This window comes from Octodon degus, unplaced genomic scaffold, assembly GCF_000260255.1.
Source record: "Octodon degus isolate 3935 unplaced genomic scaffold, OctDeg1.0 scaffold00355, whole genome shotgun sequence".
In the NCBI taxonomy this organism is placed as follows: domain Eukaryota; kingdom Metazoa; phylum Chordata; class Mammalia; order Rodentia; family Octodontidae; genus Octodon; species Octodon degus.
In genome coordinates, this window is record NW_004524931.1 from 297,739 (window position 1) to 322,700 (window position 24,962).

Here is a 24,962-nt window from a genome sequence, read left to right on the forward strand (position 1 = left end):
AAAGAAAAGAAAAAAGAGAAGGGTGAAATCACAATGAATCTTACAGAAAATCAGGAAATCATTAATATTTGAGAACCTATATTCTAATATGATGAAAAATACAGAAGAAATGGATGGATGTCCAGGTATGTATAAACCACTAAAGCTGAATCAAGAAGATATAAAGATTCTAAATAACCCATTTTTATTTCTGATATCTTCCTCAGTCTCCTTTTTCAGAGTACTATAGTTTTCAATGTAGAAGTAAAACTAAAACTAGAGGTAGGTCCCATTGGACCCAGCTATTCCCCTTCTTGGTACTTTCTTGCAGGAATTAAAAGGATCATACCACAGCAATATGTGCACAACCATGTTTATAGCAATATAGTCTGTAACAGGTAAATCTCAGAAACAGCCCAAATGCTCATCAACCAATGAATGGATAGAGAAGATATGGATTTTTAAAAATACAATGGAGTCCTATTCTGCCATAAAGAAGGATAAGCTTGAGACATTTCTAGGTAAATGGATGAGCCTCGAGGCCATACTCTTAAGTGAAATAAGTTGAACACATATGTTTAAATACTGCATTTTTTCTCTGGTGTGAGAAGCCAAAAGTGTAAATAAGGATCAAAATGTATAATAGACACTTGGAAATGGAAAAGAAAATATTCAAATGGAAAGGGTGACAAGGGAGGGGGAGGGGAATGGAAGAGTAAGCAAAGAAAATAGAAGAAAAAATGACAACAAAGATTTTGTAAATAAGGAGCGAAGAGGGGCTGAAGGGAGAGGAGGGGAATCAGAAAAACAGATGAAGCAAGATATATCATGAATAAGAACAAGTTCCCTATGATGAATGTATCATGTATTTTTTTATTTTATTTTATTGAGAAACAAATAGCAATGAGACAGTTTCAAAACTGATTAATAGGACAGTTTCAATAATTGATACCTTGTACATTGTTATCTTCTTAGTGGTATCCATAGTACAAGAAGCAGATAGGATATCCTGTCCAAACACTATTAGTAAAAATCTTCTCACTGAATTAAGCGAAAGTAGCTGTATATCTATCCTAACTATTCTATATATACAAATACAAAATAGTCCTTCCTTTGTATCCCCTTTTTTTGTTTAGTCCTGTCAGAGAGGGATATTCCATTTGGCATCTAAATACTGTAGGTGTGTGAATTCAGCAAAACAATCCAACACAGTCCAGCAGTCCACAATAGTAGTGGGTTATCTGCAGAAGTTGTTGACTTGAGCCTTTCACAGCTCAGCATATTAATATGGCTTTACTTTATATACCTCGTTTTTATACTTTTCTGCCGGATGGTTAAGGCCAAGATAAAGCAAGACCTATATAACAAGAAATGTAACTTTTATATCTGATAAGGTCAGTCAAGTACCCTCAGGATTTATCCTGTAACCCTGTACCACACTTTGTAGATCCTTTGTCAGGGTCAGCCATGTGGATGGGTCATGGCCATTGCTTGACCAATTTTCTCCCTGTGAAAGCCTGAGAGAATGTTTTCTCACTAGGTGACTCTCCTTAGGCACACACTACATCATCGATCACATTTCTCTGTGTTTCCATAATCTCCTTGATCAGAAAATTTGGGACACAACTGAGTTACATGATGTTACAGTACAGGTTCTCCTATGTCCTGAGTCTTCATTGACCTTGAAAGGCTAGGGCCAAAATGTTGGCTGATCTTGCAGCCCTTCTTTTTCTCTAATTTTTGATCTACAAACTTAGGTTGTTAACCCTCCAGAAGAGAAACTTATTATTACCCTGCAACATATGCAGTTCAGTTTTGTATATTAAAATATACCAATAAAATTAGTTTTTAAAAGTCATATAATTTGCCAATAATTACATGAAAATGTTCAATATATAATTATAACATATATAATGTACAAATGTTATACTTCTGAAAATATTTAAATATTAGCTATCAGGGAAATGCAAATTAAAACTATATTGATCTTTCATCTGCCCTAGTCTAAGTGGCTATGATCAAGAATATAACAAGTGGTAAAAGCTGGAAAGGATACAGAAGAAAATAAATTTTTATATATTATTGGTAAGAAGGTTAATACAGCCACTATAGAAAGCAATATGGATGTTCCTCCAAAAATTAAAAATAAGCCAAGCACAGTGAAGTACACTTATAACCAGTGGTTCAGGAAGATGAGAAAAGAGGACTCCAGTTTGAGGATGTCCTGAGCAACTTAGTGAAGCTCTGCCTCAAAATAAAAATAAAAATAAAAATAAAAGGGCTGGGAAAGTAGCTCAGTGCAAAAGCCCCAAGTTCAATCCCCACTAAAACACAGAGAAAGAGACAGAGAGACAGAGACACAGAGACACAGAGAGAGAGAGAGAGAGCCCTAAAAATAAAACTAACATATACCTGTATACACATCCATGTTTTTTGTGGCACTAGTTATAATAGGCAACTTATGAGGTCCATAAGTGGATGAGAAAATGTGGTTTATATATACAATAGAGTATTATTCAACCATAGAGAAAAATGAAATTATTGCCAAAAAAGTGGACAGAATGTGGACATTATCTTGTTAAGCAAAATAACAATGCAGGCTTCTCCAATATCTAGAGACAAAGACCAATGACACAAAAAGTAGATAGGAAACTATCAGGAAAGAGAGATGGGATTGAGAGGGGAAAGGGAGATGGACGTGACCAAAGTGCATTGTGTGCATGCATGAAAATTCACAATGAAAGCTAATCCATACCATTAATATGCACTAATAAAAAATGTTTTATACTTATCAAATTTTCAACAAGGATAATATAAAATGTATATATGATATACTTTTTAAAATACTTTTTAAAACCCTTCCTGCCTTCCTTCCTTCCTTCCTTCCTTCCTTCTTTCTTTTCTTCTTTCCTTCCTTCCTTCCTTCCAAAAATCCTAAATGACATGCTAAATAGCAGAGTTGCTCCAGGAAAATTCAGTGTTTGCCCTAAGCCTTATCTTTCTAGCTGATGCATGACTTTGGACTCAGAGAACCAACAGCCCAGTGAGGGAAGCAGGTTGTAGAGGACTTTCTAACAAAAATGAAAGATTAGCAACACATGCTACTGATACAGGAGCTAGGGCGTGGCAAAGCTGGCTGGGGAAATGTGAGGGTCTCGTGTATAGAGCGTCTCAGAAGCTCCCAGGAGACATGGATGGCACAAAGGAAGAACAGCCATCCTGGAAAAAAAATGAGAGAACCCTAGAAGAGAGAGAGAGAACCCTAAAAATAAAACTACCACATAGTAACCACTATTGTTTGTGAATTTGCATGGTAGCCCTCACTGCTTTGCTCAGACGTGCTGTGCATTTTTATTTTTGCTTTTCCCCTCCTTTTCTCTTTAAATTCACTGTGCAGAGCTGGTTTCTCCTGTACCCATTTTCCCTGCACTTTTCAAATAAACTCTTTGGCTTGTCTCATCCAGTTCTTTGTGTGAGGTAAGAAGAACCTGGAATACTTCGGATCCATGAGCCATTTTGAAAGGGACTATCCTATAACACCACAGGTACCAAAACCCTCAGCTGTGCATACGTAACTGCTATTTATCTATTTACTTAGCCATCTTACTTGTGTTCAGCATCCTTGGTGTATTTTCCTATTTTGCCTTAAGTAATGTTCTTTTAGTAAGGAACCACGCTGCAAAGTTTTTCCCATTGAATGGAAGTGAACATGGCAAGCCACTGGATGTGTGTGCAATGTCTTTGACACTGCTAATGAAGATCAAAAATTATCTCAAGCACCAGTGTAACTGACATCCTGATATCATTAGAAGTGTGCCTCAGAGCATCTGAAGAACCCTTAGACCTCTCTCTCTCTCTCTCTCTCTCTCTCTCTCTCTCTCTCTCTCTCTCCTGAGTTATGAAGTTCGATTCTACAGTCATTTCTTTAGATCAAGCACTGGCTGGGGAGATGGCTCTGTGGCCTAAGTGCCTGCCTGGCAAGTGCAAGCACCAGGGTTCCATCCCCAGTACTGTGTGCTGTGCTGGCTCCTGAAACCAGGCATAGTGGTGTGCATCTGAGCTGTGTAAAGAGACCCCATATCAAATAAATAAATAAAGATTAGATCAAGCACCGAGTATCCTTGCAAAAATGAGCAGACTCAGTTACCAAGTTCATGGTCAAACACAGGCTGCAGTCAAGCTAATCTGTTCACTAATCAACGTTTAACTTCCGCTCATTGCCAGTCCTTTCCCGAAGAGGAAAGGGACCAACCAGAAGATATTCACCCATATTTCTAAGATAGATGAAGAAAAAAGACTGATATCCACTCTCTACTAGGACAAAAGGAATTTTGAGAGGACTTTGTCCCTATTGTGAAGGTAGAAAAGTGTCTGGGTCAGAGAAGCCTTCTCTGATGTGTACCCTGGAGGTACTCTTTCCACCCAAGTGTTTCTACCTCCAAGAATGAAGTGAATTTTTTCCTGAAATGGCCCAAAAGTCTATTCAAAGAATCTTACTGGGCCACATCAGGGCAGCCACTTAACCAAGCAGGGATGGCAAAGAGGTACACAGTGATATTGCCCAGGGAGCCTTAGTTACCTTGGAACACTCCTAGGTAATGATCAGAAATTGTTTTGAAAGACAGGCTTAGGGATGGAGAAGTCCTAGTGGTACAGTCCCTAGACTGTGAAGGCTTATAATACAACCTGCACACTAAGCTAGCATGTCATCTATCCTGGGGATGCCAACAATAACAGAGCATCCTCTTCAGTGACTTGGTATGTGTAGCCATCCACAAAAGAAAAACACCAAGATAGTCTTTTCTATAACTGCACCCTAGAAATGGATACTGTTGATGGGGAGACATGTTATCAGACCCTGAACAGGCAAGGTGGGGGCAGTCCCATACTGCTTGCCCTCTACCCACAAGTAGTGATGGATGTAGCCTACTTTGGATCAAGAAAGGAAGTCTATGGGCTGGAGAGATGGCTCAGTGGTCTAAAGCACCTACTTAGAACAAGCTTAGCAAAAGCATCAGGGACCGAGGTTCAATCCCCAGCACCACATGCCAGCCAGCCCGCCCCCTGGTGGGCTGAGCTGGCCTCTCTCTCTCTCTCTCTCTCTCTCTCTCTCTCTCTCTCTCTCTCTCTCTCTCTCTCACAAATAAATAAATAAAATTAAAAAAAAAAGAAAGGAAGTCTAAGTATTATTATTATCATTATTACATCATTCTTTTTTTTAAGTGAATGGAAAATTTTTTATTTTTATTTTTTTCCATAATTTTATTGAGAAACAAATAGCAATGAGACAGTTTCAAACCAAATTGGTAGGACAGTTTCAATAATTAACATATTGCATGCATTCTTCCTAGTGGTTATTTGTTATTATTACTTTATTCTAAAGAAATCTCTAAAACTGGGCATTGTGGTGCATGCCTGTAATCCCAGCACCAGGAAGGCAGAGGCAGGAGGATTGCTGCAAGTTCCAGGCCAGCCTGGGCTACAAAGTGAGTATGAGGCCAGCTTGAACAGCATAGCAAAACCCTGTTTCAAATAAAAGAAAGAAAGAAAGAAAGAAAGAAAGAAAGAAAGAAAGAAAGAAAGAAAGAGAAATCTTTAGAGTCTAGAACTTCCAACACTCCCACACCCCATGGGACACACTATGGTGTGCGCCTTAGGCATCTCTGAAAGGCGCGTATGTTAAAGGTTTTGTCCCAGCCTGTTGCACCTCTGTGAGCCAGTGGAACCTTTAGGAGGTAGGTGGAAGGACATAAAGTCACCAGAGGCATGATCTCAAAAGCAATGACCCGCCCTCCACCACTCGCTCCCTCCCCCTTCCTTTCCTCCTTCTCCTCCTCCCCTCTCCTTCCTGGCCACCATCACGGAAACACTTTTGCTCCTCCATGTGTTCCCTGCCATGACGGGTGGCCTCACCACAGGCCGGATCACCAGAGCCTACCAACCATGGACTGGACCTCTGAAACTGTGGGCCACAATAAACCTTTCCTCATTTAAACTGATTGAGGTATTTTGTCACAGTGACAAAAGCTAAGATCACATCTATCAGATACAAAGACAGGCACACGTTAATCATGGTATACATGGGAAGTAGATGCTGCCCACACATGGCAAGAAACAGATGAGTTACATGCCTGGGTGAGGGGCACAGGTGTCCAAATCTGTGACAAATACTCCCCATTTACTATAGCTTCTTACTTGGGATTTCACTGGCACTTGCAGGTTTTCTTTTTCTAAATCAGGAAATACTTAGCAGCCACATCTACATGTGTATGACTCTGCCAGCATTTAAAGCTCAAGGAAAACCACTAAAAGGGAGATTCAGCGAACAAGAGTGTCCTGTGTGCTGTCAGGCTCACCCTCAGTCCAGTCTCTGGAGCGCCCACCACACTGCTTGTGCCAACACAGGAAAGCAGTGAAAGCAGAGAGCTTCAAAGCACATCTTGCATCCTGCCCTCATCTAGGTCAAAGCACATCTCGCATCCTGTCCTCACCTAGGTCAAACTCCCCTTTCCTAGGTGGGAAACTCCTTCTCCCTCCTTTGCCACAAGTAGGCTTTGTGAAATACAGTGGGGCCTCGACTTATGAACTCACTTCTTTCCATGATTCTAGTCACAAATCAAATTGGGTGAGAATCAAATCAAATTTCTCCACAAAGTCAACATTGGCCCTAACCATTCAACTCGAACTGATTCACAGGTGGCTGATGGGCACTTGGGACATACTGGCCACAGCTGAAGGACTGCATTTCTTATTTCATTCAATTTAAATTAACTCAATTTTAAACTTAAAAACTGATTGTTTAATTTAGCTATTGGAAAACTCATGTATATGGAGCAACTTCTTCAACTGTAAATATGAAATCTAAATACAGTTCTGGCATTTCCAAAGAAAATTTAGTGTCTGAACTTAGATGGAAAACTTGGAAGATGAGTAGGAAAAAAGTATAAAATATCACATTATGAATATTTTATACTGTCATGAGACAAAAGGAAATATTTTAAGTATATTGTATGTAAATAAATGCATTATTCAGTTTGACCTATTTCTTTGCCTATATTTTATTTACTTATTCATTTTATTATATATTGGCAAGTTAGAATTATATATTTATGGAGATAAAGTGAAATAATGATTTTCATAAAATCTGAGATGATTAAGTAAAACCAATAAGCCATCAGACAGGAGACATTTTTGTGATGAGAGCGTCTACCATTTGCTCTCTTGGAAACACTAAAGTTGCACAGTGCTCCGTTATTAGCTGCTGTGGCTCGCTCACGCTAAACTGCTGAAATTCGCTTGCCAATGCGCAGGTGTTGGCAGGTAGCGCTGTTAAGCACTCAAGCCACGGGACGGGCTCCTACAGCAGTCAAGACTTCTTCCCTCCAGAGCTGGTTCCAGCAGTGTGCCTGACCCCCTGGCCTACTCTCTCTTTCATACACACCTGCCTGACTTCCGCTCCCCACCCTGAGTTCAAGCGGCAACTCCCCAAAGCCCAGCAGATGCAGCCATCTGACCTCAGGCCTCCAGCCTCCACATCTAGAAGCTAAGGATATCTCTTTTCTCCGTAAGTTACACAGGCTCGGGTATTCCACTGAGTTCCTTTCCTCTTGTTGCTGAGACAAATTGCCTGACGCCCAAAGTTAAGGATGGAAAGTTTTTTTAGTTCACAGTTTGTGGAGGTTGCAGACCGTGGTCAGCTGGATCCAAGGCAGGGTGGCAGATGGCAGAGGGCAGCAGTTCATGGCAGTGGAAAATGGCAAAATGGCAAAAGCAAAAAGGGAGGAATAGTGGCAGTGGCAGAAAGCAAGCCCCTCTCCCTTCTTTATATTGCATTAGGGCCCTCCACCCCAGGGCAGGTGCAGCACTCGCACCCATAACCCCAGCACTGGATCATGAATTAATCATAAATTCCAGAAGCCTGCCACAGTGACCGTGTGAGGCTTTGGGGGGACAACAACACACAAAGCATAACATCCATTATAGCCATAGAAAACGAGCTTAGGTATACCTGTATTCACCACACTACGTGAGATATTGTTTTTAAAACACCTTAAATTTATTTCTACCGTTGAACTGAGGTTGTGCCCCTTGCATTGCTAACACCCCCATTCCTTCCACTCTCCATTTTTGTTTCTTTAAACATGGCTCCCAGAAAATTCTTAGTTGCAAATTTTTCTTCTCTTGGTTCGCTACTCTAGATGTTTAATGTCCTAGGGATGATACTGGGTAGCACCTTGATCCAGAACTCCATTATCATCTGCTCTAGACTGGAAGCAAAAGATTCCTCCAGGCCATGCTCCAACCCCAAATTACTGTCCCATGTTAATAATCAGTGTGTCCCAGCTTGTCCTCACCCTTAGACCCCTCCCAGAATTCTTGCCGGCTCAAACCCACTCTGCCTCTGTCTCTTCCAGAGCTTCTAAAAGCCATTTGCCACTATGATCACATCCTCCTTGCAGCCATTTGTTGGTCTTTTCCCTTAGCACCAGTCTCTGACCTTTGCTGAACCATCCCTGTCCCACCATTTGTGGCCAGGGGAGAGGCCATCAAGCACCAGCTCCGCCAACACCATGGCATGGCCTTCACTCCAGGCCACTCCTACTGAGACTATTTCACCTGCTTTCCTCACCATCCCACCTTCTCTGTACCACTGGCCCTTCTCAGTGACCTGTGTCTGAGAAAGGGACAGGGATCTGCCCTGAGGTCTACTGAGGGCTGCTGCTGGGGAGAACAGCTTAAGAGGGAGAGAAATAGCATTAGGCAGAGAACAAAATTAATTGAGATATCCTTTCCACAGAGGCCACCTTCAGGAAACTTCAGGGCTGGGTGGTCCTTCGGAATCCCCTGGGATGGAAACAAGGAGTGGTGCTTTTTTAAAAACTGAATTTCTTATTTATTTTTATGTATTTAGTACAGGGTCTCACTACACAGATCGGACTCATAGTGATCCTTCCATTTTCAGCCTCCCAAGCACTGGGATTACAGGCACATGCCACCACCTAGTCTCAGCATGCTCCCAGATTGAACCCCAGTCCCTGTGTCTGTGTATTAACTCAATGGATCCAAAACTGGGGTACGCCCAACACCAGGAATGATATGTTAATCAGCTCTCTACCACTGTAACAAAATACCTGAGGAAAAAACCTTGTCAGGAAGAAAGATTTACTTTAGCTTACAGTTTCAAAGATTTCCACCCATAGTTGCTTGGTCCTCCATCTCTGGGCCTGTGGTAGACACAATGTTGTGGTGCAAAGCATGTGACACCACAAAGCTGCTGGCCTCATGTGGCCAGGAAGCACAGAAAGAGGGGAAAGGCTGGGTGTCCCAGTGTCCTCTCCAAGGGCAGCCCCCAGGGACCTATGTCACAGGCCCCACCTCCTGCAGTCCTGCCCCTCTCCCTGCAGCACCCTAGGCTGGCAAACAAGCCTTCAACACTTGCAGCTTTGATAGACAACCAAGATGCAAACAGTAGCAAGTGGCTGTCTGACTTACAATCTACCACTGCATAACTCCAAGTTCCTGTACTAATCCTATTTTCTGGGGCACCCTCCTTCTTGGTGCTCCTACTGAACTTCCCCTTTCCCCTGAGTTCTGTGCCTTTCTATGGTCTCTACTGATGGTTTCCATTTCCTCCATCACCTTCCCTTTCCTCCTCAGACCCAGCCTGTCCTCTCCACTTTGCTAAGCTCTCCCTCTATCTCACTCCCATCAGCCCAGCTTCTTCCAGGCAACTCCCAAATTCCCATCTCCTGCTACAGCCCCTCCTAGAGTCACCCTGACAACTGCATTTCCTGGGAACTTGGAAGGTGGCCTGCTTTACAAACTCAACTTGGCTCTCAAAAAGCTCAGCTTCACACCACTCCCAGCTATATCTAGAAACTCACAGTTCACAGCCCAGCCCTTTCCTAAGATTCCCCTCCACCTCCCTTCCACAGCACACCCAGCAAGCTCCAAAAACTCCTGTCCTCTGACTGATGCCTTTAGCCTCTAGATCAGGTCTTCATCCTGCAGGGACAATTGTAATAGTGTCTCTTGAGTCTTCTGCTGTGTTAGTCCATTTTCTGTTGCTATAACAAAATAACCAACACCAGATAACCTACAAAGTAGAGCAGTTTTTCTAGCTAAAGACTCTAGGGATTGGGAAGTTTCAGATGGGGCAGCTACCTCTGGGGAAGCCTTGCACATGTATCATACATGTGGAAGAAAAACAGAGGGGATGCAATTGCTTTTGAGAAACAGACACAAAGAGCCCTTCACTTTTCAACGACCTGCTTTTGGGTGTAACTAATCGTCTTGCCAGAATGTGAACTGAATTCCCAGAGAATTAACCCTGTCACCGGGAGCAGCACCAATCCCTCTAGAAGTTACCTCCACCTGTCTACACCATTACACTAGGACCACAGCCTAACACCAGCTTTGCAGGGGCAGCCCAGAGGACCCCCCTTATGTCCCCGGTTAGCACTTTCTTAGCAGCCCCTAGGTGGCCTAGGACCCTGGGCTTTCAATAGCCAGCGACTGTGGTTTTCTTTGCGTCAATGACTCCCTGGTAAATGGGTAATCTGCTCGCTAGAGACCGCTGAGAGAGCAGGAAAGCTTGGGTCAAGGGACACAGGAGGCCCCCCTGCCTGGGAGGGACGCAGATTCTGCTATCTGTTCTTCCTTTCTGCTCCAGTCTGGATCCCGAGGAATAGAAAACAGGACAGACCCACAGAAGGACAAGCAGAGCGCTGAGCGACTGCAGAAAGGCCCACTCCACATAGGCGAGGTTGCGGCAGGAAGCAGCGGGACCGGGACTGTGCTCCCCCCTCCGCGGGCGGGAAGGGGCGCGGCTGGCAAGCTGTGGGCGGTGGGAGGTGGGCGGGGTCAGCCCCAGCCCAGCCCCAGCTCCAGCCCGGCACTCTGGGCTCCACTCCTCGCCCTGCCGGCCGGTAAGTGAGGGCGATGGGTAGGGGACTGGGCGGACACCCCCGGGGCGCGGGGATGTGCAATGCTGCTCGGCAGTGCCTCAGTAACGGTGCCCACTGGGCTGCTGCTCGGCACTTGCGTCCAGTGGGGTGTGTGACTACCCTTGCTCAAAATGTGGCTCGCTTTGTCCACGCCGCGTCCCAGGAGCTGCCTCGTGTGCAGCTCCGGCCCAGATCTGGTTCTCCGCTGCAGTACCCCTTGCAAAACAGTGTTTGCAAAACGCTGGCCCTGCTCGGCCAGCCCGCTGGGCTGTGCACCAGTGGGAACAAGCTCCTCAGGCCCGGTCCCTGAACACACAGGGGGAAAGAGGAAGCATGCGGAAGGCTGTGAGTGGATGATTCCCCCAACTATGTCCAGTGCTCACGTGTGTGAATTGCCTGGAAAACGGAAAGGCAGCGCTGGGCAGCATAGCATCTGGAGTTGGGTCTAGACTGCTGAGTGTAAAAGAACTTGTCCAGACGTCTCAGTAACTTCACATATGGAACGTGTGAAGAAGAGAGCTCTGGAGAACTCCTAAATGCACTCCAGGGTGGAGGGTGGAGGTGGAGGGCAGAGAGAACGAGGGTACTGTTTGGGAGGGAGAAAACCTGTGTCTGATTTGTGTGCATGTGGACTGTAATGCAAAGCAGCTGTTGGCATCTGGAGACCTGAGTTTGGATTAGAATTTAGCGGTCATTATCCGGTCCCAGCACAGTTGCCGGGTCTCAGTCAGTTGCTTTTGTGTGTATGTTGGGACCAATAACTACCTTCCTGCCTATCCCTGGGTGGCTGGAGACACAAACTGGTAAACGCCTGGGTGCTTTGGGGCAGTTAAGGCTCCTGGGCTTGCAGCAGTGCTGCGGAGCACACAGGTGCACACTAGGGCTCTAACCAGGGCTGGTGGCCTGGAGCTGTTTGGTTGGTGGATGGTAGAGAGCCATTTGCATACCATGCCCTGTGACACTTGGCACAGCAGGGGTGTCTGCATGGAGACTGCTTTTGGACTGGTGGTGTGGAAATTATGCACAGGCCCAGGCAGTTTTCCTAGATTTTATGCAAATATCTTCTCCAACACAAGAGAAAAACTGTCCAAAAAGTAGGTGAGTATATGTGGATTTTTAGAATCTTCTGGCAACTTTTCTGTGAACCTGTAACTATTGTAAAATATAAATATTTTATTGAAAATAAAAAAAGTTGAAAGAAAAAATAATAAATTGCCCAGGGCACCTTGACCTTCCAAATGAACCAGGGACTTCACTGCCAGCACCTTGCTTTTGCATCAGGGCCAGCAGATGAAGCATTAAGGAGCCCTTGGGGTACTTTGCAGCCTGAAAGATAGAACTAAAAAAGCTTGCCCAACCTAAGCCACAGATCTAGGGATACAGAACAGAGTGCTGTCTTTTGAGGTTCGGAGCCTTCAGAGCTCGGGCTGGCCCTGGACCACACAGAGTTAGACAAAAGGGTATCAAGACTCCCACACAGACAGCACCAAGGCCAGAACGTGAGTGGTAGCTTTTCACTTTTGGTTGTCCAAGAGACTTCTCTGTAGGCAGCAGTTGCTTAATAAGCGTTTGTGGCAGGCAAGAGGCCAGCCAAGAGATTCTAAAAACTCTAGGGTCAGCTGCTGGCTGGGCTCTTTGCCTGATGTGTCCTGGGGAAAGTCTGTTTCCTCATTAAAGTCAAGGTATCTCGGGATTATTATTCTGACCTCAGCTTGTGGACCCTTCCTCAGGGCCTCTCCCAACTCCCCACCTAAAGCAACCACCTCATTGCTGATTCCTAGTACCTAGAACATAGTAAGTGCTCAAGAAATATAGTCATCCAACTGAGTAAGTCAAGAGGATGGTGCCTGCGTGTTTTTCTAATTGTGCTCTTAGGAGCTTTAATCTCCACAAGCAGGGCATCAGCAGCTCAGAGTCCAACTAATTACCTATCAGCTTCCAGATAGGATTCCCTCTGAGGAAAGGGTTCTACCAAAATAAAACTTAAAAGGCCATTATATCAGAAGACCTAAAGGCATGTTTTCAACTCCATGTTGAAATGGTGGAAATGGTATATAGAAGTTATACCTCCCTGGCACTCTGGGAGGACCTGCATGGGGTTTGTTATTGGAACGGGGTGTTGGGGAAGTTGATTCTAAATTCTTGGTGTGCTGAACAAAGAATTGAACAGAATAATCAGGAAAATTAGCAAGAGTAAGATTTATTGAGTAAGAGTAACAAGAGTGAGCAAAAGAAGTTCCTTCCACAGGGTGGAAGTCGGCCAGTGAGATGAACTCATGCCCTCCACAGGGGCTGGTACTGGGTATGCTGAGATCTTGGCATTTCTGAGGATCTGTAGGTGAGACTGGCAGCAGTCATGGCCCAGGTGGGTACCTGACCTGGCTCACCCACCCACTGGGAGGGGCATTTTTTTTTCAGAACCAAGGATTGAACTCAGGCACTTGAGCTTGCCAGGCAAATGCTTATTCTACTGAGCTAATTCCCTGACCCCAAGGAGGGGCATTTTTGACCAAACAGAATTTTAGAGAAAGTGTCATGCTGTCCAAAGCCCACAGTGGAAGGGAGAGTGGGTTAAACCATAGTACAAATGAGGATGGGCTCAGGCTAGAGTTGTGTACTTTTAGGTTGGCACGTGCCTAAAGGTCTTGAGGGACACAGGAGCGACCTTTACCTTTTGGTTTCTGGTATTCTGGCATGGTCATCTTGTCTGTCTAGTTTCTCATGTTTTGTCTCACAGCTTTCTGTTATTCACTCATCCTTGTTCTGTCTCCTACTTTGGGTTCAGACCCCAACTTGAGATTCTGAAGTCATTTCTGCTCTGCCATGGAATTCACCTTGTGGCCGTTTAGTGTGCCTGGCTTCATTCCACGGCCTTTGGCTCAAAGTTGATTTGAAAATGATCATACACAATGCAACAACAAGGGGTACGTGGTAATATTTGGTCATGTGGGATCAGCACTGGGCAGAAGAGGCTCTGAACATGCAACATATAACCCATGGTAATCGTGTCTGTCATTGTCTCCCTGACTGTATTGCCTGACTGAATGTCCAGTTGCACCTTGTCCCCAGTAGGCTTCCATCAGCATAATTTTTCTTGCACAGTTAGCATAGGGACAAACTCTTCCCTGAGCAGTGATTAAGCCCAGAAGCCAGGCATGTGGTGGAACCACCCCGACCCGTGCTTACAGCAGCTTCCAGAGGTTGCCAGGCTGACCTCCCTGTAAAACGTTCTCAGGTTGTTTCTTCCTATAAATACATTTGCAAATGGTAGCTGGAAGCTGTTGTGTCCAAACAATGCCCATTTTTTTTTTTTGCCAGAGTATAGTTTACCACAGCTTTTCCTAAATTCCAGAGGAGGAGCACTAAAGGCCATCCCCACTGTTCTGGTTTAGATCAAGAATGTCCCCCAAAGCCTCATGGGCTCTAAGGAGGAGCTTTTGGAAGGTGATCAAATCATGTCAGGGGGCAATAAAGCTGACTATTAGGAAGTACATGGTTGGGGATGTGACCTGGAAGGGTTTCTCTCACAGGCTCCTCCCTTCTGTTTCCTGGCTGCCCTGATGCATGCAACCTTGCTCTGCCATGCTCCTGTGCCATGCTGGCCAGGGACTATAAGTGTGAACCAACTGTCAGTGTTGTGTCTCAGTGATGAGAAAATTGACCAGGACACCCACAGTACAGAAGGAGGTGGCCTAACTATGTGGTTTTTTTAGCCTGGTTGTTGAGGTAGGAAACCATAGGAAGTAGAGAGAAGAAACAGGAGGAAAGCATGGAGCCTTCTGTTGACTCCTAAGGACTGCCAGCCTTGCTCCTTGAACGTCACCCTCCTTAGGCTGATTTCTATGGGTTCCCCGAGAACATGAAATCACAGTACAGACAAAAGAGGGAAGGGGTGGGTGGTCCATATACAATGTGCATGTGTTCACCCAATGCCTGTGAGGGGCTTTGAACTTACAGCTTCCTGAGAAACACCTAAACACTCAGTGCCTGCTGCTGAACTTTAGCTGTTTGTATTAAGCTCAATGTCAGGAATAGAAGAAGAAACAGCTGAGCTCAGGCTATGTGGCATGCGTCTAAACCACAGCTGGAACTTGAGGAAGAAGAAGACAGCCTGCGTGGGCAGCCAGTCCAGTCCAGCTGTGTGACCTGGCTCTGCCCCTTCCTCTTCATGTGATGTTGAGTGTGTTAGATGACCTTGCTAACGCTTCAGTTTCCCCATCGGTAAAATTAAGGAAATGATCCTTTAAATCTAGGGGAGGTAGATACGTGCCTGAGTTTACTACTCAGGGCTCAGCTTCACAGTGAGGCACAGATCTCCCAACTGTCCCCCAGACATCTGGGAATCATGGTGAAGGCCTCCTGATGATGAGAGGTGTGTTCTGCTGTTCTGCTGCATCTAGCACACCTCTCCAGGGGTTAGCCAGGGCATCTTCAGTCTCCCGCTGGCTGTGCCCCAAGCCAGCCCACCTCCCTGTGTCTCCCTGGGGTGCGTTTCCAGATGGCCCTGGAGTACTGGTGCAGGGAAATGCAGTTGCACCCCAGCCTCACCACCCCTCAGTGAGCAAATATCCATTTTTAGTATTAGAGATTGTTATAAATCCCAAGAATTGTGTATAGTAAGAGGGCCAGGAAATGTGAAGGAAAATCTCACTGGTGGTTTCCTTATCTGTTTTTGAGCCAGTGGGCAGGATTCCTTCTCTGATAGGTGTGGGGTCACCTCACAGTGACTCTCAGCCTCTTCCCAACTTAGTAATCATTCTTTCCTTCCTTTTTTATTCCTTCCAACATGGACCTCATGTCTTTAAACATTTTTGTCAGCCAACTTGCAACATATATGAACTATTTTTTTCTTTACCATAAAAAAATGAATCAAAGACCTGGTAACTCGTGGTTTGATTTTACTGCACTATCTAACTTTCTACTTTATATTAATTGCACTTTTAAGACATCTGTGCAGGTCATTTACAACTGGAGCCTAATATGTTTAAAGGGCTCAACAATCATCAGAAGTGGGCTAGTGGTGCCCAGTTTATCTGAAGTTTGAAATGAACTGCAAAAAGAAAGTGATTATGTCATTCTGTTATTCATGTAGTATACATGGTAACTGGACTAGGAGGATTTGGGGCAGGTAAAGGTCAGAGTAGAAGTACTCTTGAAATATAGAAATTTCTCTCTCAAACTTCCTTTTGTAGACAAGCACTGGATTTTGGACATTTGGAGATCACTGTTACCTGGTTTCAGAATTCTATTCCTTTTCCCTATTTATAGAAAATGTTATGTTTACTTACTTTTTATCTCTAGCAACTAGCAGAGAACTTGTTAAACAGGAAGCAGTAAGTGCTCTTAAAAAGGAGCTCAGGGGCTGGGGAGATAGCACAGGTCCAAGCGCCTGCCTGGCAAGTGCAAGGACCCCATTTGATCTCCAGTGCTGCATGGTGGCCCTGCACATTCCGGCCACTGAAACCAGGCATAATGGTACACGCCTGTAATCCCAGTGCTGGGGAGGGTGAGACGGGAGGATCACTACGGGTCCTAGCTGCCTAGTGAAACCCTGTACCAAATAAATAAATAATTTTTTTAAAAAAATTCAGAAGAAGGAGCTCAGCATCCTCACTAAGACTCTGTTTGAGGGAATCTTCTTCCACTAGAGCCAACCAAAGGGCTCTCAGGACCCAGCAGACAAAGGGAAAAGTGGGGTCCTATGTCGTCGTAACACAGGAGGAGCTGCCAACCTATGCACTGAAATGCGAAGCTTTCTGTGCTCTCTCAGAACTTGCCAAGCTGCTCTTATTTGTTAATGGTCAACCACTTTCTAAGTGAAAAAAAAAATTAAGATTTCCAACTACTAGCATGGCTTTCTACCTTTCATCTTTATGATGTGTGCTGCTAGCTTGAAAGGAAAAGAATTGAGCATTTAATTTGCATACACTCACCGCCAGCCCAAGGTTCCCTTTTCATAGGCTCTGCCTGCCATGTTCTGGTCTCACTGGTACAGTGAGAGGATGCAGGACACTGAGCTGCTATTTTTAGGTCACTCCCTGCTGCAAAAACACCCACCAGTTCTCTGCGTTTAGCTAGTGAGAAGAAAAGGAACTTGGAACTGTCCATGTCCCCTTTCCCTTTTCTCCTCTGTCACCAGCATTTCCCATTTCGGTTGTGGCCCAGTACAGGAAGAAACACAAACAAGAAAGGACAGGCTGTTGAACCTGTTTCTTGGGGCGCATAACTCACTCTGCACTGAGCCCTAGCCCAGTGCTCGCAGGGAGACTCTGAACACTGAGCGGTACCTGCGCAGTGCACATCTCCTCTGCTTGCAGGGTCCCAGGCCTTAGGAGTTGACTTAGAAGCACAAGCTCAGTGACAACATGCTGAAGGATTTCAAGATGTCAACAACAGAGGACTAAGCCAAGCACTTGCCTTCTGAGAGTGAGGCCCTTGCGCCTTCGCCAGGCATGCGCACATGAGCACCCAGCCCTGCCCCTGGCCTTGCATTTTGGTCACTTTTTGGATGGCAGCCCAGCTAGGGCAGAACAAGCCCTTTTCATGGCTAGGTCACTCAAGAGCCCTGGGATTTGAGTCACTCACTCGGATCTTTGGAAAATGCAGAAGCTTCCACCTCTGTATTCAGATCTCCACTCTTGATTTCACCATTTACATTTTTAAGAAGTTGCCTTAGGTCCTTTACTAATAGATTCCAATTTGTTTAAAAGACGCAGAAGAAAAGAATAAAAATGGAGTTGAGGATTGTCCACTTTGTCTTTGTTTTGGAACAGTTGAAAGATAAAACTCAGTCAGGCCTGCTGCCCCATGCCTGTAATCCTAGCTTTCTGGGAGGCTGAAGCAGGAGGATGCAAGGTCTACCCCAACCTGGGCAACTTAGGGTCTTAGGGAGAACCTGTCTCAAAAAAATATTGCATATAGCTTAGTGCGAAGGCCCTGAGTTCTATCCCCAGTCTCGTCCCACACCCCAAAGCTAACAAAAAAGCAAAGCAAAACTCTCCATGGAGTTCAAGAGCACTCCGTTCAAGGATACCGGCTTGCTGTTCCAGGCCTCATCACTCCTATAGCAAAGCTGAGCCAGTGAGCTGAGATGAAGGAGGAGATGGTTCAATCGCCAAGAAAACCCTCTTTTGGCTGGACAGATGAGAGGCACAAGAAGAGGACATGAGGATGTGCCATGCATCTTGGAGGAGCTCTGTGCACATGCAGAGTCTCAGAACAGCCAGGCTGTGCAGAAGAGAGACTCCTCAGTGCATGGGGAGAGAGGATCACCACAGAAGTTGGGATTAGATGTATTGGGAGAGAAATACTAAAAAGATGATTGGCACTTTCCAACAGCACTGCAAAGGACTTTGAACTTGGCAGGAATCCAAAGTTCTAAGCAAATACTAGGGAGCAGGTTCTAATATAGCAGGGATGGAAGGAAACCCCTCTCTTTAAAGTCAAAAAGAACTGAGTCAGGAATTAGACCTAGGGAAGTCTGGCCCTCAACACTGGTCAGGGGAGACATAGGCAAGCTTGCACAGGGCCTTGCATGGCGTTGCACCCGAATGCTGTAGCCTGATTGAGCTTGTGAGCCCACACAATACAGAGTTAGATTGCTGATGTGCCCATCTGAGAATGAATTCAAGGACCAGAGAGAGGTACATGGTTCAGCCTGAGATAAAGATTCCATCCTGGTTGTCTAAAGCTGCAGTTACTACCAACCAAGCTGCCTCAGTCCTTCAATTTTTCCTTCCTCATTTTAGAAATTAGTTATTTATATAATACTGTATATGACCATCCCATCAACAATAATGAATACCCCTTTTCAGGGCCTCAGATGTCCAAAGCACTGCACGCTCATTAGCTCTTAAAGTCCCAGTATTAGAAAACTTGGCTGCACCAGTGGCATTGGGAGCTCAGCTGCCAGGCAGTGCGGAGCAGTGAGTCTGCAGTCCTCCCAAGCCAGGAGCTCTGGGCTAAGAACCAGAGGCCTGGACCCCAGCTCTCTTAGACGTGATCAGCTTGACGATGGGGATGTGATACCTACAGTCTGAGTTTCTCTGGCCAAAATATCATTTGGGACTGAAATTTAAGGTTTCTTCTCCACTGGGGACATGACGTGTGAGGGGGAGCTCCTAAACCTTGGAAGAAATGAGTAGTTGATGATCAAGTGATAATAAGGTGATTATTACATTATTAGGGAACAAATTTAGACAACAGATATGGTGTTCTGAAGCCAAATCATTTCTATAGCATTCTCTCCTGTAATTCATGAAACCAGAGTTCTTCTTTCTCTTGGCCAAGAATTAGGTTAACAGTATGAGTGTTGCTGGCTAGCTGCCATGTACATACATTACTTCTTTGCCCAGAAAGGCCAAGTTTCTTTTAAAGAGAGAAGTATGTGTATGCTCAGCTCTCTTGCAAGGAGAGCTCTGTCCTTTCCAGATGAGTTCCAAAGTCCCTAGCAAATGTTTCCACTGACTTGAAAGAGAGACAGCCATGGTTTATGCATCAGGGAGCTTAGTAATTTCCAAGGTCTCTTCAGTAAATCACATACTTAAGACCTTACAGATTCATATCCAGGTCCCAAAGCGAATGCTAGCACTTAAATTCAGGTACATTTCCTTTGCACATACAAGCATATGCTATTAGTCCACGTGGGGTGACAGCAAGCTGAGCCAGGAGTCTGGACCTCTAGACTAGCTGGCTCGGCTGTGGCTGTGCTGCTGGAAGACCCTAGGGCCTGCCGTGTCTCTGAGCCTGTGCCTGAGACATGATCTCTCTTGAGAATTGATGGTTCAGACCTCAAATGTACCTGCCCCCAGAAGAAAGGGTTGGGTAGTGATGATTCTTAACTTTATTGTGTGAGAGAATCACACACCGATTTGGGGAGCTCCTAAGACCTACAAAACTCCGGCACGTCCATGGCAGCATTGTTCTGTGCCACCTAGGGAGAGGGCTGCTCGTGGAGCTCATACTCTGCTGGGCATCCTGCCCATTGCTCTCACATTCTCCAGTCTGTTTCCAGGGGCCACTCATGCACCTCTTTGACCCCTATAAATAGAGGTGCCCTGCAGTCTTCAGTCTGTCCTCTAAATCTAAATGTGGAAGTCCCCTCGAGTTAGAACTCCATGAAGGAATATTTTTTCAGGCTTATGACTGAGCCCTGGTATCTTGCTCCAGAGACAACACAGGCACTATTCTGAAAGCAAAAGAGAAATTGTATAAATTCTCCTGTCTGGGAAGGGAGGTGAGTTTTTGCATTATTTGTACTCACCGCCACCACCCCAACTGGAAGGAATGCTTTGCTGCAGATCTCAGGGAGCCGGTTGTCAATGTATTTAAGCATGAACTAATGTGGACCTTAGTGAAGGCTTTGTGGATACAGCTCCTCCTCCCTCTGCACAGCAAGCCCCATTAGCCTGGCTGATCCCTGCCAGAGCCTCAGCATGCAAGCCACCACCGTCCCCTCTTCTTGCTGCTGCTGAGATGCGGAGTGAGTGGGTGCATAAGAGTTCAGCTGCAGGCTGAGGCAGTCACAATCATTATCTTGGTCACTGCCTTCCTCTCTGCACTGTGTAGAAGGACCCTGGCACAGGTAGGTTAGATGAGCCACAGAAAGTCTAGTTTCTGGTAAGAGTGACATCAGTCTTCCCTCTGTATATGTGGTGGCCCACCCCAAAGCAAAGATCAGAGAGCCAGGTTCCAGTTGATGCTCACCTTTTCAGATCCCTCCTGGCAGCAGGGTGGAAGGGAAAGAGAAGCAGCCTCCCGCCACACTCAGGACAGAATGCCAGCCACCCACAGGGCACCTCTTCCTGAGACCAGAGGTCAGATTCCAGCCAACCTTAGTGGTCATGCAGATGGTGGTTGCAGCTGCAGAGCTAGGGAGAGGGCTGCTCATGGAGCTCATACTCTGCTGGGCATCCTGCCCATTGTGCTCACATTATCCAGTCTGCTTCCAGGAGCCACTCATGCACCTCTTTGACCCCTATAAATAGAGGTACCCTGCAGGCCCCAGTCTGCCCTCTAAATCAAAGTGTGGAAGCCCCTGGTCCCAAACTATTCATTTGACTCTGGCTCCCTAGAGGGTGTGGACATTGGCTCTCAGGACATGATCTTGCAGTCCTCCTGGGCCTCTTGAATTTCTGCAGGGCTGTAGCGGGTGGTGGGCAGACCTGGATCTGAGGTTCCATTCTGCACTGTCCTGCTCTGAAGCTACCTGTAGTGGGAACAGTGTCTGCCTTGGTGATCATGGGGACTCAGATGTCAAGTTCTAAAGTACCAATCCAAGCTTGGTGTCCCTGCACTGAAAATGGGATCTGGGGCACCATGGCAAAGGCTAAACACCCACGAACTGTCTTAGGGAGTGGGAAATGAGCCACACTCAGTCCTCAGCCCTGTGTCCCTGGGGACCAAGTCGAGGGCTCAGAGCAGCCGTGGATGTGCCAGGTCCCCTGGGCAGAGGTGATTCTCAGGATCAAATGAGAGCTCCACCCAACTCAGGGAGGCCTTACTCAGCAACAGAAGCTGGAAAGCAGCCTCAGTGAACAAATGAGTACTGGAGGCGGACACCAGGAACCCATGCCCCACTGTCCCCATGCCAGGGCAAGGGAATGGTTCAGAGCATGCTTTGGGATTTCAGACAAGGCTAGGTGTCCTTGGGTAAGTCTCCCCCTCTGGTCAGGGGACCCTGTGAGAGCTACTCAAACTGTCATTATTTCCATCATTTGTTCAGGTAGCCAGTGAACCACAGCCAGAAGGAACAGACAGGGCTCTCAGGCTCCATGACCCAGAGCAGCTGCTCCTGCCATTGCCTGGTGGGGGAGCCCACTGGCCCCAGAAGACACCATAATGAAAAACTGGACGAGCTGGGGGACAGAGTTTGACTCAGCAAGTTAAACACAGGATTGCCTCATGACTTAACAATTCCATTGCAAGCAGTGTTACCCAAAGGAGTCCAATCACAAACTCGTGCATGAACATTGGAAGCAGCTCTCTTCTATAATAGCCAAAGTACAGGAATAACCCAACGGTCCAAAAAGAGATGCTTGGAGGGCTGGGGCATAGCTCAGTGACAGAGTGCTTATGTAGCATGCTTGAGGCCCTGGGTTCCATCCCCAGCACCAAAATGGGTTGTGAGGTGAATGGACAGGCAGAAGGTGAGAGTGCACACAACGGAATATTGCTCAGCTATAAAAATGAATGAAGCACAGATCCGTGCTGGAATGTAAATGATCCTGGGAAACAGTATGTTAAGTAAGAAAAGGCAGCCACAAATGGCCGTATATTGCGTGATTCCATTGATAGGAAATGTGAAGGCTAGACAGACCCACTGAGACAGAAAACAGAGTTGTGGTTTCCAGACCTAGATGTAGGAGGCAGGGAGGGACTGCTAAATGGGTATAAGGTTTCTGCTTGGGGTTATTAAATGATTTCACAACATCATGAACATAGTTAATGCCACTGAATTGAATATCTTAAAATGGTTATGGTGATAGACTTATGTTATATATATATATATATATTTTATCACAAAAACATGATAATAGCCATTCTTTCTGGAGTGAGGTGGCATCTCAGCACTGTTTTTATTTGCATCTCTCAAATGACTAGTGATATTGAACAATTTTTCATATATTTGTTTGCTATTTCTACTTTTCCTCTGGGGTATGTCTTTTTATATTAAATCCTCATTTTTGGATTGGATCTTTAAACTTCGGGTTCTGATTTTTTGTTTTAGTTCTTTATATATTCTAGATATTAGCCCTTTGAGGAGCAGATAGCAATTTTTTTTTTCATTTTCTATGAGTTCCCTCTTCACTCTGTTCATGGTTTCTTTTGCTGTGCAGAAATGTTTTAATAAAATGAGATCCCAGAATTGTTGATTCTTTGTAATATTTCCAGTGTGGCTGGGGTTTTGTTCAGAAAGTCTTTTCCTACATCAATCACTTCAAGAGTTCTACATATTCGGGCCAGCCAAATAGCTCAGCAGATCAAAGTGCCTGCTTAAGCAGGTGCAGGGCCGGGGTTTGATCCCTGGTTTGCCATGCCAACCCCACCCCCAGGGCACACTGAGACATCAATTGAGACTAGGCGTGGTAGCACACACCTGTAATTCCAGCACTTGGGAGGCTAAAAACAGGAGTATCAGTACCAGTCCAATCTGTGTAGTGAGACCCTGTAGACCCTGTACTAAATCCATTTTTTAAAAGTCTACATGTTGTATCTTCCAGAAGATGTATCTGTCTTAATATTTAGATCTTTAATTAATTTAGATTTTAGTTTAGTGCATGATGAGAAATATGGGTCTAGTTGTAGTTTTTGGCATGTGGAGAGCCAGTTTTTCCAGTACCACTTATTAAAGAGGCTGTCTTTCTTCCAGTAAATATATTTGGCTTCTTTACCAAAAATATGGTGGTTGATTATGTTTAGAGTTGGTTTTGCATCTTCTAATCTGTTGCACTGATCCTAAGGTCTGTTTTTCTTTGGTTTTTGCTAGCACCATACTGTTTTTATAACTGTAGCTTTGTAGTACAGTTTCAAGTCAGAGCTTGTGATACCTCCTGCTTTGCCTTTGTTGCCCAGAATTTCTTTTGCTATTCTAGCAGTCTTCTGGTTCCAAATGAATTTTAAGAATACTTTCTCCTGTTCCGTGAGGTATACTGTTGATGTTTTTATTGGTATTGTATTAAATCTGTATGATAATTTTGGGAGTCTGGCCATTTTTATTATATTGGTTCTGCCCATCCAAGAGCAAGGATAGCTTTCCATTTTCTGATGTCCTCTTCAATCGCCTTTCTCAGAGTATTGTAACTTTCAATGTAAAAGTCTTTTGCCTCCTTCACTTCAGGAGTGTAAATGCATTTAATATGTCAAGAGGTTAGCAATAGTGAGCATCACAGCTATATAGAACTCTTTTACATATATTGACTTAGTCTTTACTCTTAAGGCAAAATTTAGATTCCTTTAACAGGTTTATGGGACGTAACTGCATTGACAAGAACTGAAGAATATTTTTAAACTTCTTACAAGTTTAAAAAAATTATGCTACTGACAACCAACAGACTTGTTATCTAGTATACAGCTATATCTCATTTATATAATAATGCAATGCTCATTTAGTCAAAGCCAAATACATGTGTATCAAGTTTTAAATGGCAGAATCAAATATAAGGAAATTTCAAACAATTTAATTATATGGTTAAGGTCTAGACTCAATCCATAAAAGACAGCACCTGCCGGTTCCTTTGCATACATTATACTTATGCAGCCTAAACTCTACAGACTTAGTATTAAAGCTTGGACTCAGCGCATTTTGTCTTCAGATGTATGAACATCTCTAGCCCCGTGTATATATAGTGTGTGGTATAACCTAAGGTACTAGCTGTTCAGTTTAACCAATTATAAACTGATTGTCAGAAATATTTTGCAGTTAGCCCAGCATTTATAAATCGTCCCACTTCCAAAACTGAGTTTCTGAAGCAACTAAAAGCCTAACAATAGGAAACACAAGAAATTATCTTGATAAAATATAGTACCCTTGCTTTTCAATCAAGTCTTTAACCAACAGAATTTTAGTCTTAAAACCTTATGCATTAGACATAGAAAACTCTTTAACACTTTACTTATAGGTTTACTTAAATTTAATATTTTTTAAATAATATTTGTTGGAGTCAGGGGCAGACAATAAGATGCTGGGGAAAGCAGAGGTTTCACCAGTTGGTGGAGAAGCAGATTGTTCACAGAGCTACTTTTTCAACCACAGAGAGGAGTTCTGTCTTGGCCTCTCCCCTGCTCAGTACCCATGTAAGGGAAAATGTTAAAAATATTTTAATACAGAACTACATTAGAAATTTAACTTATTAAACTTAAAAAGATGTCTTTAAACTTTTATATATGAACACATTTAATAGACCATATTACCTTATAAACTTTCAGAAGCCAAATCTTGAGTTTATATTGAGCAACTGATAATTCAGATGTTATGAACATTTCAAAAACATTAGTCTCATTTATATTTACTTATTTTAATAATTAGATTACTCAGGA

At 44.6% G+C, this 24,962-nt stretch overlaps 1 protein-coding gene across 2 annotated transcripts in view; it reads left to right on the forward strand.

The window, feature by feature from the left end:
• The first annotated feature begins 10,612 nt into the window (after positions 1 to 10,612).
• The window catches only part of Tspan11 (tetraspanin 11), an 82,795-nt gene continuing 68,445 nt past the window's right edge, over positions 10,613 to 24,962 (forward strand). The window contains exon 1 of one of the 2 annotated variants that reach the window (XM_023708390.1): positions 10,613 to 10,907. The gene's annotated coding sequence lies outside the window, so the exon portion shown is untranslated. The remainder of the gene's footprint in view (positions 10,908 to 24,962) is intronic. The other variant, XM_004648145.3, reaches the window with a different exon arrangement.